Source organism: Heloderma suspectum, chromosome 1 (assembly GCF_057233095.1).
Source record: "Heloderma suspectum isolate Gila_16-S chromosome 1, 16-S_ref, whole genome shotgun sequence".
Classification (NCBI taxonomy): Eukaryota; Metazoa; Chordata; class Lepidosauria; order Squamata; family Helodermatidae; genus Heloderma; species Heloderma suspectum.
Window position 1 is genome coordinate 383,366,421 of NC_139458.1, and position 14,130 is coordinate 383,380,550.

The following is a 14,130-nucleotide window of genomic DNA, read 5'->3' on the forward strand; positions in this document are numbered from 1 at the left end:
CTGCAGTATGACTGACAATTACCCAAGACAAGACCTTTTCAACAGTGGCACCAGGGCTGTAGAACACTATGGAAAGTTCACTGCACCCATGCTTGATAACTTTAGATGCCAGGTGAGGGCTATGGTTTTTTGTTCTTTGCTCTTTTTTTTAAGAAATTGTTTCCATTTTGTTGTTTGTTTAATGTGCTTTTATAATTTTAATGTGTATTTGGGTTTTAAATTTGCAAGCCACCTCTCAGAGCTTCCTGGTTCAAAAGGCAGGATATACATTTCAATATTTTTATTTTATTTATGTATTTACAACATTTATATACTGCTCACATCTAAACAGATTCCAGGAGGGTGAACAATAAGATAAAAAGTATAAAACACTACATTAAAATTATTCTTTTTAAAAACAGAGTGCCAATAAAAACCATGGCTGGTCAGTCAAGGAAGGCTTCCTGGAATAGAGCTGTTTTCAGGAGGCACTGGAAACAACACAGTATTAGTGCCTGCCTGATTTTCAGAGGCAGGGAGTTCCACAGAAAGGGGGCCACCACACTGATGGCTCTTCTCCAGGTGGATTCCTATCAGGCCATAGGTCCATGTGGAACCACCAGGAGCATGTCCTCTGATGACCTCACAGGGTAATACACAAAGCTCAAGAGCCAGTGTGGAACAGTGGATGCAATATTGGTCTTGGACAGAGAAGACATTATTTTACTTATTTATTATTAGATTTATATCCCACTTTAATTCCAAGGAACTCAAGAAAGCACACATGATTCTCTTCCCTCTCCTCCATTTTATCCTCACAACAACTTTGTGAGGTAGGTTAGGCTGAGTGTATGTGGCCTGGTTCACACATAATGCTAACACATTGTTTATTTAATCCATGGTTTGTTGCCCTGCCCAGGTTCTATCTGGCAGTCAATGAAACAAACCATGGTTTGTTTGTTCAGTCTGTGGGTGGTTTGTTTGTTCAGTCTGTGGGTGGTTTGTTTGTTTGTTCAGTCTGTGGGTGGTTTGTTTGTTTGTTCAGTCTGTGGGTGGTTTGTTTGTTTGTTCAGTCTGTGGGTGGTTTGTTTGTTTGTTCAGTCTGTGGGTGGTTTGTTTGTTTGTTCAGTCTGTGGGTGGTTTGTTTGTTTGTTCAGTCTGTGGGTGGTTTGTTTGTTTGTTTGTTCAGTCTGTGGGTGGTTTGTTTGTTCAGTCTGTGGGTGGTTTGTTTCCCTCTTCCATTGCCTGCTCCCTCCCTGTATCACAAATTCTTTTGTGGCACTGGAGTACTGGCATGTAGAATGGCTGGGGGTTTGGGGCTGCTCTTGCTCACTGGCTCTGTAGCCTGGTGAAACAACCCATGAACAACCCACAGTTCCGGGTTCACACGTAATGACAACCCATGGTTTAAACAATAATCCTGGGGCCTGTGTGGGTTCTGTTATTGGCCCCATTATTTGTCCTGACTTATCAAAAACTTTGGACCAAATCTGAGATACTATTGGACAGGACCACCACATACGTACATACGTCCCTTTTTCTCCAGCTTCACCAACATTTTTGTAGGACTGACCAGCATAAGTAGCTAAGTTTAACCAGTGTTAAATACCACACATGTATTATCTCAATGCTTTTTTTTTCTAACTTTAGAAGAGATTGATTTCAGTATGCCTTTCGTCCATATTGCACTCCACCATGAATTTCATCCCCTTCGTGGATCACTGCCTTGTTGTGGCGAAGGGGCTTGCGTAACTCAGTGAAGCCATAAGCTATGCCGTGCAGGGCCACCCAAGACGGACAGGTCATGGTGGAGAGTTCTGACAAAATGTGGTCCACTGGAGAAGGAAATGGCAACCCACTCCAGTATTCTTGCCAAGAAAACCCCATGGAACATATCACAAGGCTAAAAGATATGACGCCGGAAGATGAGCCCCTCAGGTCGGAAGGTGTCCAATATGCTACTGGGGAAGAGCAGAGGGTATTTCCAAGTAGCGCCAGAAAGAGTGAAGCGGCTGGGCCAAAGCCAAAAGGACACTCAGCTGTGGATGTGTCTGGTGGTGAAAAGAAAATCCGATGCTGTAAAGAACAATATTGTTTAGGAACCTGGAATGTCAGATCAATGAATCAAGGTAAGCTGGAGGTGGTCAAACAGGAGATGGCAAGATTGAACATCGACATCTTGGGAATCAGCTAACTAAAATGGACAGGCATGGGCGAATTTAATTCAGGTGACCATCATATCTACTACTGTGGGCAAGAATCCCTTAGAAGAAATGGAGTAGCACTCATAGTCAACAAAAGGGTGGGAAAAGCAGTACTGGGGTACAATCTTAAAAATGATAGAATGATCTCAGTACGAATCCAAGGCAAACCATTCAACATCACAGTAATTCAAGTCTATGGCCCAACCACTGAGGCCAAAGAAGCTGAGGTTGATCAGTTCTATGAAGACCTACAACACCTTCTAGAACTAACACCAAAAAAAGATGTCCTCTTCATCATAGGGGATTGGAATGCTAAAGTAGGAAGTCAAGAAATCACCGGGATAACAGGCAAGCATGGCCTTGGTGTACAAAATGAAGCAGGACAAAGGCTAATAGAGTTTTGCCAAGAGAACATGCTGATCATAGCAAACACTCTTTTCCAACAGCACAAGAGGCGACTCTACACATGGACATCACCAGATGGTCAATATCGAAATCAGATTGATTATGTACCTTGCAGCCAAAGATGGAGAAGCTCCATACAGTCAGTCAAAACAAGACCTGGAGCTGACTGTGGCTCAGATCATGAGCTGCTTCTTGCAAAATTTCAGCTGAAATTGAAGAACGTAGGGAAAGCCACTAAAGCGTTCAGGTATGACCTAAATCATATCCCTGATGAATATACAGTGGAGGTGAGGAATAGATTTCAGGGATTAGACCTGATAGACAGAGTGCCTGAGGAACTATGGACGGAGGTCCGTAACATTGTTCAGGAGGCAGCAACGAAATCCATCCCAAAGAAAAAGAATTGCAAGAAAGCAAAGTGGCTGTCTGATGAGGCTTTACAAGTAGCTCACGAAAGAAGGGAAGCGAAAAGCAAGGGAGAAAGGGGAAGATATACCCAACTGAATGCAGAGTTCCAGAGAATAGCAAGGAGAGACAAGAAGGCCTTCTTAAATGAACAATGCAAAGAAATCGAGGAAAACAACAGAATGGGAAAGACTAGAGATCTCTTCAAGAAAATTGGAGATCTCAAGGGAACGTTTTGTGCAAAGACGGGCATGATAAAGGACAAAGAAGGCAGGGACCTAACAGAAGCAGATGAGATTAAGAAGAGGTGGCAAGAATACACAGAAGAACTATACAGGAAAGATCTGAATGTCCCTGATAGCCATGATAGTGCGGTCACTGAACTTGAGCCGGACATCCTAGAGAGTGAAGTCAAGGGGGCCTTAGGAAGCATTAGTAACAACAAAGCTAGCGGAGATGACAGTATTCCAGCCGAGCTATTTAAAATCCTAAAAGATGATGCTGTTAAAGTGCTGCATTCAATATGCCAACAAATCTGGAACACTCAACAGTGGCCACAAGACTGGAAAAGGTCAGTTTACATTCCAATTCCAAAGAAGGGAAACGCCAAAGAGTGTTCAAACTACCGCACAATTGCACTCATTTCACATGCCAGCAAGGTGATGCTCAAAATCCTACAAGCTAGGCTTCAGCAGTATGCGAACCGAGAACTACCGGAAGTACAAGCTGGGTTTCGAAGAGGCAGAGGAACTAGAGATGAAATTGCCAACATTCGCTGGATCATGGAGAAAGCAAGAGAATTCCAGAAAAACGTCTATTTCTGCTTCATTGACTACGCTAAAGCCTTTGATTGTGTGGATCACAACAAACTGTGGCAAATTCTTAAAGTGATGGGAGTACCAGACCACCTTACCTGTCTCCTGAGAAACCTGTACGAGGGTCAAGAAGCAACAGTAAGAACCAGACGTGGAACAACCGATTGGTTCCAAATTGGGAAAGGAGTACGACAAGGCTGCATATTGTCACCCTGCTTATTTAACTTATATGCAGAGTACATCATGAGAAATGCCGGATTGGATGAATCAGAGGTCGGAATTAAGATTGCTGGGAGAATTATCAACAACTTCCGATATGCAGACGATACCACCCTAATGGCAGAAAGCGAAGAGGATCTCAAGAGCCTCTTGTTGAGGGTGAAAGAGGAGAGTGCAAAAGCTGGTTTGAAACTCAACATTAAAAAAACTAAGATCATGGCATCTGGCCCCATCACTTCCTGGCATATAGAAGGGGAAGAAATGGAAGCAGTGACAGATTTTACTTTCTTGGGCTCCAAGATCACCGCAGACGGTGACTGTAGCCATGGAATTAAAAGACGCTTGCTCCTTGGGAGGAAAGCTATGGCCAACCTAGACAGCATAGTAAGAAGCAGAGACATCACCTTGCCGACAAAGGTCCGTCTAATCAAAGCTATGGTTTTCCCAGTAGTAATGTATGGCTGTGAGAGCTGGACTATAAGGAAGGCTGAGCGCCGAAGAATTGATGCTTTCGAACTGTGGTGCTGGAGAAGACTCTTACGAGTCCCCTGGACTGCAAGGAGGTCAAATCAGTCCATCCTAAAGGAAATCAACCCTGAGTGCTCATTGGAAGGACAGATACTGAAGCTGAAGCTCCAATATTTTGGCCACCTAATGCGAAGAGAAAACTCCCTGGAAAAGACCCTGATGCTGGGAAAGACTGAAGGCAAAAGGAGAAGGGGACGGCAGAGGATGAGATGGCTAGATAGCATCACCAATGCAATGAATATGAACTTGAGCACACTCCGGGAGAGAGCGCAGGACAGGAAGGCCTGGCGTGCTATGGTCCATGGGGTCACGAAGAGTCGGACACGACTGAACGACTGAACAACAACAACAATGAATTTCATATAGCATTACTCAGATCCTGTATGTGTTTCAACCCTTCTGCTGAACCATAGTTAACATCTAGTGAAGCAGTCCAAGCCTTTAGGATGGCACAGACTATAAATCTAAATAATTATTATATGCAATAACCATTCCATCAGGGTTGTGTACATATGTGAACCATGTCTACCTGTAGATATGAATATATAAACAAGTAACATGACCACTTGGACTATTAAAAACACCAAAAAGGAGACAGAACAGACAGTTCTGGGATTTAGAATGTTAACTACTTCAGTCATTCCATTCAGAGATCATTGCTTATAATAACCAAATTATTAAAAAGCCAGCAAATCAGTCTTAGGAAGAAACCTGGGCAAGTAACACTGCATGGGTAAAACAAAGGAGTTGCCACTGAATATACTACAGAAGTACAGTCAAGTGTGATTATTCAATTGAAAATAGTTAAGTGCAGACAGTAGTCAATCATTTACCCAGAGTCAGGAAATTTTAATTCTACTTTCATCTCAGTGAAGGGCTTATATATTACCCTGTGCTATTGAATGCGAAGTGCACTAGGCCACCCATGAATGTAGGGTCCACAAACACATTCTTCTTAAGATCACTCCGCTTTTATTAGGGCCCTCAAAATTGAATCCCAAATACTTCTTGGTAATTCACACACCAGGAAAATCCGCTGTAACCAGGTGAAATTCCCCAAAACTGTGGGCTGCATCCAATTAGCCCCTCCTGCCAACAGAACAGCTTCCATCAGCAGAACAAGCAAGGGGTGATTTCCCCCTCCCCCCTGTTCAAGAAGGTGAGTTTCTTCTTCCCATGGGAACTCTGACAAGTTAAGCACCGCCAACCTTCCTCAGCCATAGTTGATCAAAAGGGGCAGGAAACTGCATTATCTTGATGAGAAATGTTTCCATCCCTCCCCTCCCCTTAAATAGCTGGGCCATCAAGGGGAAATAGACAAAGTTCCTCAGCTAATATAAAAATACTTGACAACACTTGACTCAGATAAGAACAGTTCTTAAAAGGTTTGACATTCAAATCATACAGGCCAAAACTATGGGCAAGCAATTACCCTTTTAAAATGAGGCCTGGCCTTTTCTAAGGTAAGATGAAACTGAGGTTCTCCGCACTATCATCCTAAAACAGATTTCAGAAAGTTAAGAGATTAGGAGTATAGCCAAAGTAATGGGGGAGGGGGGAGAAAAACACACCAAAATCCACAGTTTGGCAACACCTTTATTAAGACTAATCAAAGTGTCACAAAAAGCGTTCAAGCTTTCCAGTTCTGTAGAACTCTTCTCCAGGTAAGACGGTACAAAAAGCAGGGATGAAGGAACAAAGAAGTCCAAATATAGGCCAGATGTTGTGGCCATGAGGTCTGCATTTAGTCCTAATTTCTGGACTTTACTTCTTTCCCCATCCCCTGCTTTTTGTACAACCTTGCCTGATGAAGAGGTCTGGGGTGCTGCCAGTGCTTCTCGTGAGAGCGGAAAGCTGCAAAACTCTAAATGCGGTCACTGCATAATCTGTAATATACTTGCTTAGGTGTTGTTCCAAACATCTAATATTGATTATAGGCCACCTGGACCATTTCCTTACCCTGTACTACATAGGGGGTGGGCAGAAAGCAGATCTTCAGATGTTTTGGCCTTCGATTCCCAGCATTCCTGACCATTGGTCATTCCTGACCATGTGGCCGGGGCTTCTGGGAGTGGAAGTCCCAAACATCTGGAGGGCATCAGGTTGGGGAAGGCTGCCCTGCAGGCCTGTTCAGAAGAGGGCCCCAGAACTAAGTAAACCGCCTGCCTCGCCTCCTACATAACACACCGGCTCAAAAAGAACCACAAAATTTCGTGCGAATTGGATACTCCGGAGGCACCGCCACCTGCACCACCAGGAAAAGCACACGCGAGCGCCCACACATACAACCACCGCACACCCTGACGCGAAGGACAGTTAGCTAAGGCGGGCAGTGGCCGCCACAGAACCCTAGTATTCCGCTGAAGCAACTATTTCCCCCTGCCTGCCTTCGAATGACCCCAACAGAAACGTACATGGCCGATAACCGACAGGCGCCCACCCCCTTTCCCAAGAACAGAGAGCACCGGGGGGGTGGGAGGCGGGCAGGGAAAGGAAAGGAAAAGACAGGAGAAGGAAGGGGTAAACCGGCCGCACCGGCCAGCGCCTGTCCCCAGCCCCACCCCCACCCGCGCACGCGGAGCCCTGCAAATACGCCGGCGCGGAGCGAGCGACCCTCCCAGCCCCTTCAACATCCAGCAGACATACCGGCTGGAGCGCTCGAGCAGGGACCCCCTCCGCCGGCTGTGGCGTTCACGCGTCTGCCTGCGCGTTGACGTCACCTAGCAACGGCTGCTCTGCGCGCTGACGTCCATAGTAACGTCAGGGAGGAAGGATGGAGAGAGCCGGGAAGACAGAGGTATGAAAAATTTAGAGAGGAACATCCCCGTCCTTGGTATTGGCACTTTCCAAGTGCAGAAGAAGAGAAGCCATTTTTTTCTCCATCCCTCCCACTTTTTTCTGCCTAAACCTGCATAGGGTGCAAGGGAGAGCTGCGCAAGGAATTAATGGGGACGTGCAGGATTGTAATACAGCGGGTAGTATTCGATGTTAATCCTATTCCGAGTAAACCCATTGAAATGAATGGGACTTAAATTAGTCATGACTACGTCCCGTTCATTTCAATGGATCTACTCTAAGTAGGACTAACATTGGATACTAACCAGGGTGTCCGCTCCCCTCCCACCACTACACGCCGGAAACAAAAAGTGCCAACAAAACAGGAGCCCCTCCTCTTGCTAACTTAGAACTTACTCGTGTGGAACATTTCTTCTTTTTAGTTTCGAAACATTTTTAAAAAATCACCCTGTCTGCACGTTCCAAAGCCCATTATGCCCACATGGCAGGCTGCGTGAGCTGAAGCTGAGAGAGTGGCTGACAGAATTCTGCAGAAACCCGAAAGTGACCCTGCGCCTTACAAGCCTACTGGCCGGGCGGGAGCGGAGGCGCAGATCGGACGAGCCGGCTGCGCGCAAGGGGGAGGGGGGCGGCACGGTAAGCACGCCTTCGCCTGGTTTGTTGGCATAGCACGACAAGGCTCCGTTCAGCTGCTTGAGGTCGAGGGCAGGGGCTTGTGGTCACAGAGCTGCCTCCTAGGAGTCCGTGGGAATCTCTCAAGTTCTCTTTAGTAGTGTAACGCTACACATGCCTCCTGCCCAGCAGTAAGTTCCATTGAGTTCAATGGGGCTTACTCTCCGGTAAGTGGATTTAGGATTGCAGCCTAAATTTCCTTCCACCTGAATAAGATTTTTATTTTCTGGAATTTACCTACTAAAAATGGAAATCAGGCACCAACAATGACCAACATAACCTTCACGGCAGGTTAAAAACTAAGTATGGCTGCTCCCCCTTCTATAAAGGTGCTTCCAGACGAGGCTTTTCTTGTGCCTCATTCACAGAATTTTACAGTGACATCTTCAATTTGGAATCCTCCCGTTTTCTCACCGCTTTCCCCATATTTGTTCTTTTTGTTGTTTATTCGGTCAGTCGCTTCCGACTCTTCGTGACGTCATGGACCAGCCCACGCCAGAGCTTCCTGTCGGCCGTCGTCACCCCCAACTCCCCCCAGGTCAAGTCTGTCACCTCCAGAATATCATCCATCCATCTTGCCCTTGGTCGGCCCCTCTTCCTTTTGCCCTCCACTTTCCCTAGCATCAGCATCTTCTCCAGGGTATCCTATCTTCTCATTATGTGGCCAAACTACTTCAATTTTGCCTTTCATATCCTTTCCTCAAGTGAGCAGTCTGGCTTGATTTCCTGGATAATGGACTGGTTTGATTTTCTGGCAGTCCAAGGCACTCTCAGAATTTTCCTCCAGCACCACAGTTCAAAAGCATCTATCTTCCTTCGCTCAGCCTTCCTTATGGTCCAGCTCTTGCAGCCATAGGTTACTATGGGGAATACCACTGCTTTAACTATGCGGACCTTTGTTGTCAGTGTGATGTCTCTGCTCTTCACTATTTTATCAAGATTTGTCATTGCTGTCCTCCCAAGAAGTAAACGTCTTCTGATTTCCTGGCTGCAGTCAGCACCTGCAGTAATCTTTGCGCCTAGAAAGACAAAGTATGTCAATGCCTCCACGTTGTCTCCCTCTATTGGCCAGTTATCGATCAAGCTGGTTGCCATAATCTTGGGTTTTTTTAGGTTTGACTACAACCCAGCTTTTGCACTTTCTTCTTTCACCTTCGTCATGAGGTTCCTCAGCTCCTCCTCGCTTTCAGCCATCAAAGTGGTATCATCTGCATATCTGAGATTGTTAATGTTTCTTCCAGCGATTTTAACTCCAGCCTTGGCTTCATCAAGCCCAGCACGTCGCATGATGTGTTCTGCATACAGGTTGAATAGGTAGGATGAGTGTATACAACCCTGCCGTACTCCTTTCCCAATCATAAACCAGTCCGTTGTTCCGTGGTCTGTTCTTACCGTTGCTACTTGGTCGTTATACAGATTCCTCAGGAGGCAGACGACTTGGTATCCCCATACCACCAAGAACTTGCCATAATTTGTGATGATCCACACAGTCAAAGGCTTTAGAATAGTCAATAAAACAGAAATAGATGTTTTTCTGAAACTCCCTGCCTTTCTCCATTATCCAGCGGATATTGGCAATTTGGTCTCTAGTTCCTCTGCCTTTTCGAAACCCAGCTTGTACATCTGGCAATTCTCGTTCCATGAATTGCTGGAGTCTACCTTGCAAGATCTTGAGCATTACCTTACCGGCATGTGAAATCAGTGCCACTGTTCGATAGTTTGAACATTCTTTGGTGCTTCCCTTTTTTGGTATGGGGATGTAAGTTGATTTTTTCCAATCTGGTGGCCATTCTTGTGTTTTCCAAATTTGCTGGCATATGGCAAGCATCACCTTGACGGCATCATCTTGCAAGATTTTAAACAGTTCAGCTGGGATACCATCATCTCCTGCTGCCTTGTTATTAGCAATGCTTCTTAAGGCCCATTCAACCTCACTCTTCAGGATGTCTGGCTCTAGCTCACTGACCACACCGTCAAATCTATCCCTGATATTATTATCCTTCCTATACAGATCTTCCGTATATTCTTGCCACCTTTTCTTGATCTCTTCTGCTTCTGTTAGGTCCTTGCCATCTTTGTTTTTGATCATACCCATTTTTGCCTGGAATTTACCTCCGATGTTTCTAATTTTCTGGAGGAGGTCTCTTGTCCTTCCTATTCTATTATCTTCTTCTGCTTCCGTGCATTGCTTGTTTAAAAATAATTCCTTATCTCTTCTGGCTAACCTCTGGAATTTTGCATTTAATTGGGCATATCTCCCCCTATCACTGTTGCCTTTTGCTTTCCTTCTTTCTTGGGCTGCTTCCAGTGTCTCAGCAGACAGCCATCTTGCCTTCTTGGTTTTCTTTTTCTTTGGGACGTTTTTTGTTGCCACCTCCTGAACAATGTTGCAAACTTCTGTCCATAGTTCTTCCGGGACCCTATCTACTAAATCTAGTCCATTAAATCTATTCCTCATCTCCACTGCATATTCATTAGGAGTTTTAGTGAGCTCATATCTAACTGATCTGTGGGTCTTCCCTATTCTCTTTAGTCTGATTCTAAATTGTGCAATAAGAAGTTCGTGATCTGAACTACAATCAGCTCCAGGTCTTGTTTTTACCGACTGCATAGATGTCCGCCACCTTTGGCTGCAAAGGATGTAGTCAGTCTGATTTCGGTGTCTACCATCTGGTGAAGTCCATGTATAAAGTCGTCTCTTAGGTTGTTGGAAGACAGTGTTTGTTATGCACAGTGAGTTGTCTTGGCAAAATTCTATCAGCCTATGTCCTGCTTCATTTTGTTCTCCCAGACCATGCTTGCCTGTAATTCCAGGTGTCGTTTGACTACCCACCTTAGCATTCCAGTCTCCTGTAATGAAAATAACATCTTCTTTTGGCGTACTGTCCAGTAGGTGCTGCAGATCCTCATAGAACTTATCTACTTCTGCTTCTTCAGCATCTGTGGTTGGGGCATATATTTGGATCACTGTGATGTTAAATGGCTTACCCTGAATTCGAACTGAGATCATTCTGTCATTTTTTGGATTGTATCCAAGCACTGCTTTAGCCACTTTATTATTAATTATGAAGGCTACTCCATTTCTTCTGTGGTCCTATTGTCCACAGTAGTAGATCTGGTGGTCATTTGATGTGAAGTGGCCCATTCCAGTCCATTTCAGTTCACTGACACCCAAAATGTCTATATTTAATCTTGACATCTCCCCAATAACCACATCCAATTTGCCCTGGCTCATAGATCTTACATTCCAGGCTCCTATGGTGTGTTGATCTTTAGAACATCGGATTCGTCATTCACCACCAGCACCATCGGCTGCTAGCCGTCCTTTCGGCTTTGAGCTAGCTGCGTCATTACATGTGGGGCTAGTTGAACTTATCCTCTGTTCCTCCCCAGTAGCATTTTAACCATCTTCCGACCTGGGAGTCCCATCTTCCAATGGTATACCAACATATCTCTGGTTGTACTGATCCATTTCGTTTCCATGGCAAGAATACTGGGGTGGGTTGCCGTTTCCTTCCCCAGGGATCGTATTTAGTCTGACCTCTCTGCCATGACCTTCCCGTCTTGGATGTCCCTTCACGGTTTACCTCATGATGTCATTGAGGTGCTCAAGCTCCAGCACCACGACAAGGTAACAGTCTCCTTCTTACCAAAACAAAAAACCAATAGGGGCCAGGGAATAGCTGCGCAATGCCTTTTGACTGTTAGTAGTAGAAGCTTTCCATCTGGAAGTGCTGGAAGTGTCCGACCATGAGAGGCAGAGATATGCGAGCATTCTTGGGTGATGGATATAGGGTAGGCCTGATTTATACAGGATGTAAGCCATGCAGAAAGTCTTTACCGACGTAAGCTTTCCACACGCACCTATCCATATTTAAACAATGTTTGCAAATTACCTATGGACTCAGCAGTAGCCATAGCAGTGTACAAATACCCGTTTATGCTGGCTACCTGGAGCACTTAACAGGTCCGTGATTTTTGGTAGCCTCCAAATAGCTGCCATCATTACTCAGTCACATTTAAATAACCCCTGGCACTCTGAAACAAGCGTGTGAGATTGGTTCAAGTAACACTATTCATAAATAAATCAAATATTTAAGTTAGCAGTTTTCCCTTTCTGTGTAGAAATATTTGCTTTGGTGTATACAGGGGCTTAGTTTTAAATACACTAATGTCCTTTTGCGCTTCGCAAACCCTGTAGTTTTCAGACAGTTCTACCAAGACTGCAGAATTGTTATGCAACTCTGAGTCTGAGTCATTCCCCCGCAGGATTCAATGTCTTCCACAGATAACGGCAACATACTGATTGCCTGAAGGGGGATATGAAGCAAGGCTAGGAAGAAGGAAACTAATTTCCTCGTTTGATCATTTCTACTTTTAACTAAATGGGGAAAAGAACTAGGTATACAGTACCTAGTTTACAGTACCATGCTTATACAGTATGGTATATACACTGCATGCCTTCTTCAAAATTATGCAGCCTACTCACTAGTGCTCAAAAAGCAAACGTTTTTCAGATTAGTGATTTTCCTCCCCATTTGTATATTTTACCCATTATGATACACACCCTATGGACCTTCAACATTGTTAGTTGGAAGTAGAAAACTTTTCAGTTAAGTAATAAAGATGAAAAGTTATCCTGTATTAAAAGATGCTAATAAAAACATTGCTTATATACATTACTTTGAACTGTCATCCAAATATCAACTCCAAAGATGTTTTCAGAGGTCATAAAGCTAACATAGCCAAAAATGAACCCTAAAAGTAAATGCTAAATGTGACAAATTGAGGTTTATCACATTGGTACTTTTGCTTTGGCATTCGTGTCTTAAGTCTGAGAATCAGGGTAGTTGTAGCACTGCATAGTAGGTGCTTTTCCTTGGACAGCCACTATAGGAGTTCTTGGGTTCCACATTATGGCAGGTGATAGTGCTGCATTGTTGCTGTTATAAGACATCTAGGTGTAACATTGTGATTGGCTGATGCTGTGCTCTCAGTGTGGGCAGTTGTTGCTGTGTAATGGCCCCAGGCCTGTAACCAAGTCACCAGTAGTTTTAGAGAGATTTAGAGATCCATAATGCTCTCTGCTTTGGTTCATTAGCTGCAGTTTTCTTGCTAGTGGGCCTCTTAGCTTGTAAGATGAGTCAAAGGTCGATAATGCCGCCTCAGCACATTCCATGCTAACAAGCTCTGAACTGTTTATGTTATCAGGGCCTGTGCCTGAGAAGTGAGGCTATGTTTATGCTAAGCTACAGGTGTCTGTGCTGGGAAAGTTCTGATTGTTTTCCTTCTGAACAAGCACTGTTAGTCTCTGCTGGGGAAAATTGCAAATGAATGCTAATTAACGCTTGCTTCTATCATGTTGCCTCACTACATCTTACCCCTTGGCTCTGGGTTCAGAGAAGCTGTCTGATCCAAACGTTGGGGACGCCTGTGTGCTGTAAGTACCCAATAAAGTCTCCTTGTAAGCAAACCTGGATCTGGCTTATCATTATCTCAGCAGCTCTAAATTCTGGAAGCCCACTGCAGGGGCATACATGCTGCTGTTCCTGAATTGCATATTTTCACAGTTAACGACCTGGTGTAGGGCTGCTAGCCAAGTACAGGATACTGCTTACTTTGTGCTGGAAGTAAGTGTGCTGGTGGTCATTTTGCTGAAATTGTAGGATCTGATCTGCTTCTCTGGCAGTCCACCCCTAGGCTCTGTTGTCCAACCAACATACAAGATACTTGGATTCCTTCACAGCAGGCTTTTTTCTCATGTACAGTAGTAATACACAAACTCCTGCAGAGCCAGATGGCACACTGCCTCAGCTCCAAAGCATGAACGAACAGGAAGAGGCCCTGCCCAGGCCTCCAGGAGGTAAGAGTATCTAGAACTTGCAGGCTGTCAAAGCTATATGTATATGTCTTTCTTTGCTTCACGTCTTCAGTTATGGGGTCAGTGCTGGAATGGGGTTGCCTTATGCTGGCATTCCTATCTCCTTCCATCCACAGCAAGAATTAATCTACTGCAATCTCTGTTCCTCCTCCCCAGCATTTGCTAGTTCTCCTTACCCAACTTACTCCTTGAGGGGTCATGTGGGCCATTTTGAAGGCTGAAGTAC

The 14,130-nt window shown here is 44.8% G+C and overlaps 1 protein-coding gene across 4 annotated transcripts in view; it reads right to left on the bottom strand.

Annotated features, from left to right (window-relative positions):
* The window catches only part of BTBD9 (BTB domain containing 9), a 268,373-nt gene extending 261,117 nt beyond the window's left edge, over positions 1 to 7,256 (bottom strand). For all 4 annotated transcript variants that reach the window (XM_084828517.1, XM_084828521.1, XM_084828518.1 and 1 more), the window contains exon 1: positions 7,202 to 7,256. The gene's annotated coding sequence lies outside the window, so the exon portion shown is untranslated. The remainder of the gene's footprint in view (positions 1 to 7,201) is intronic.
* Positions 7,257 to 14,130: the final 6,874 nt, after the last annotated feature.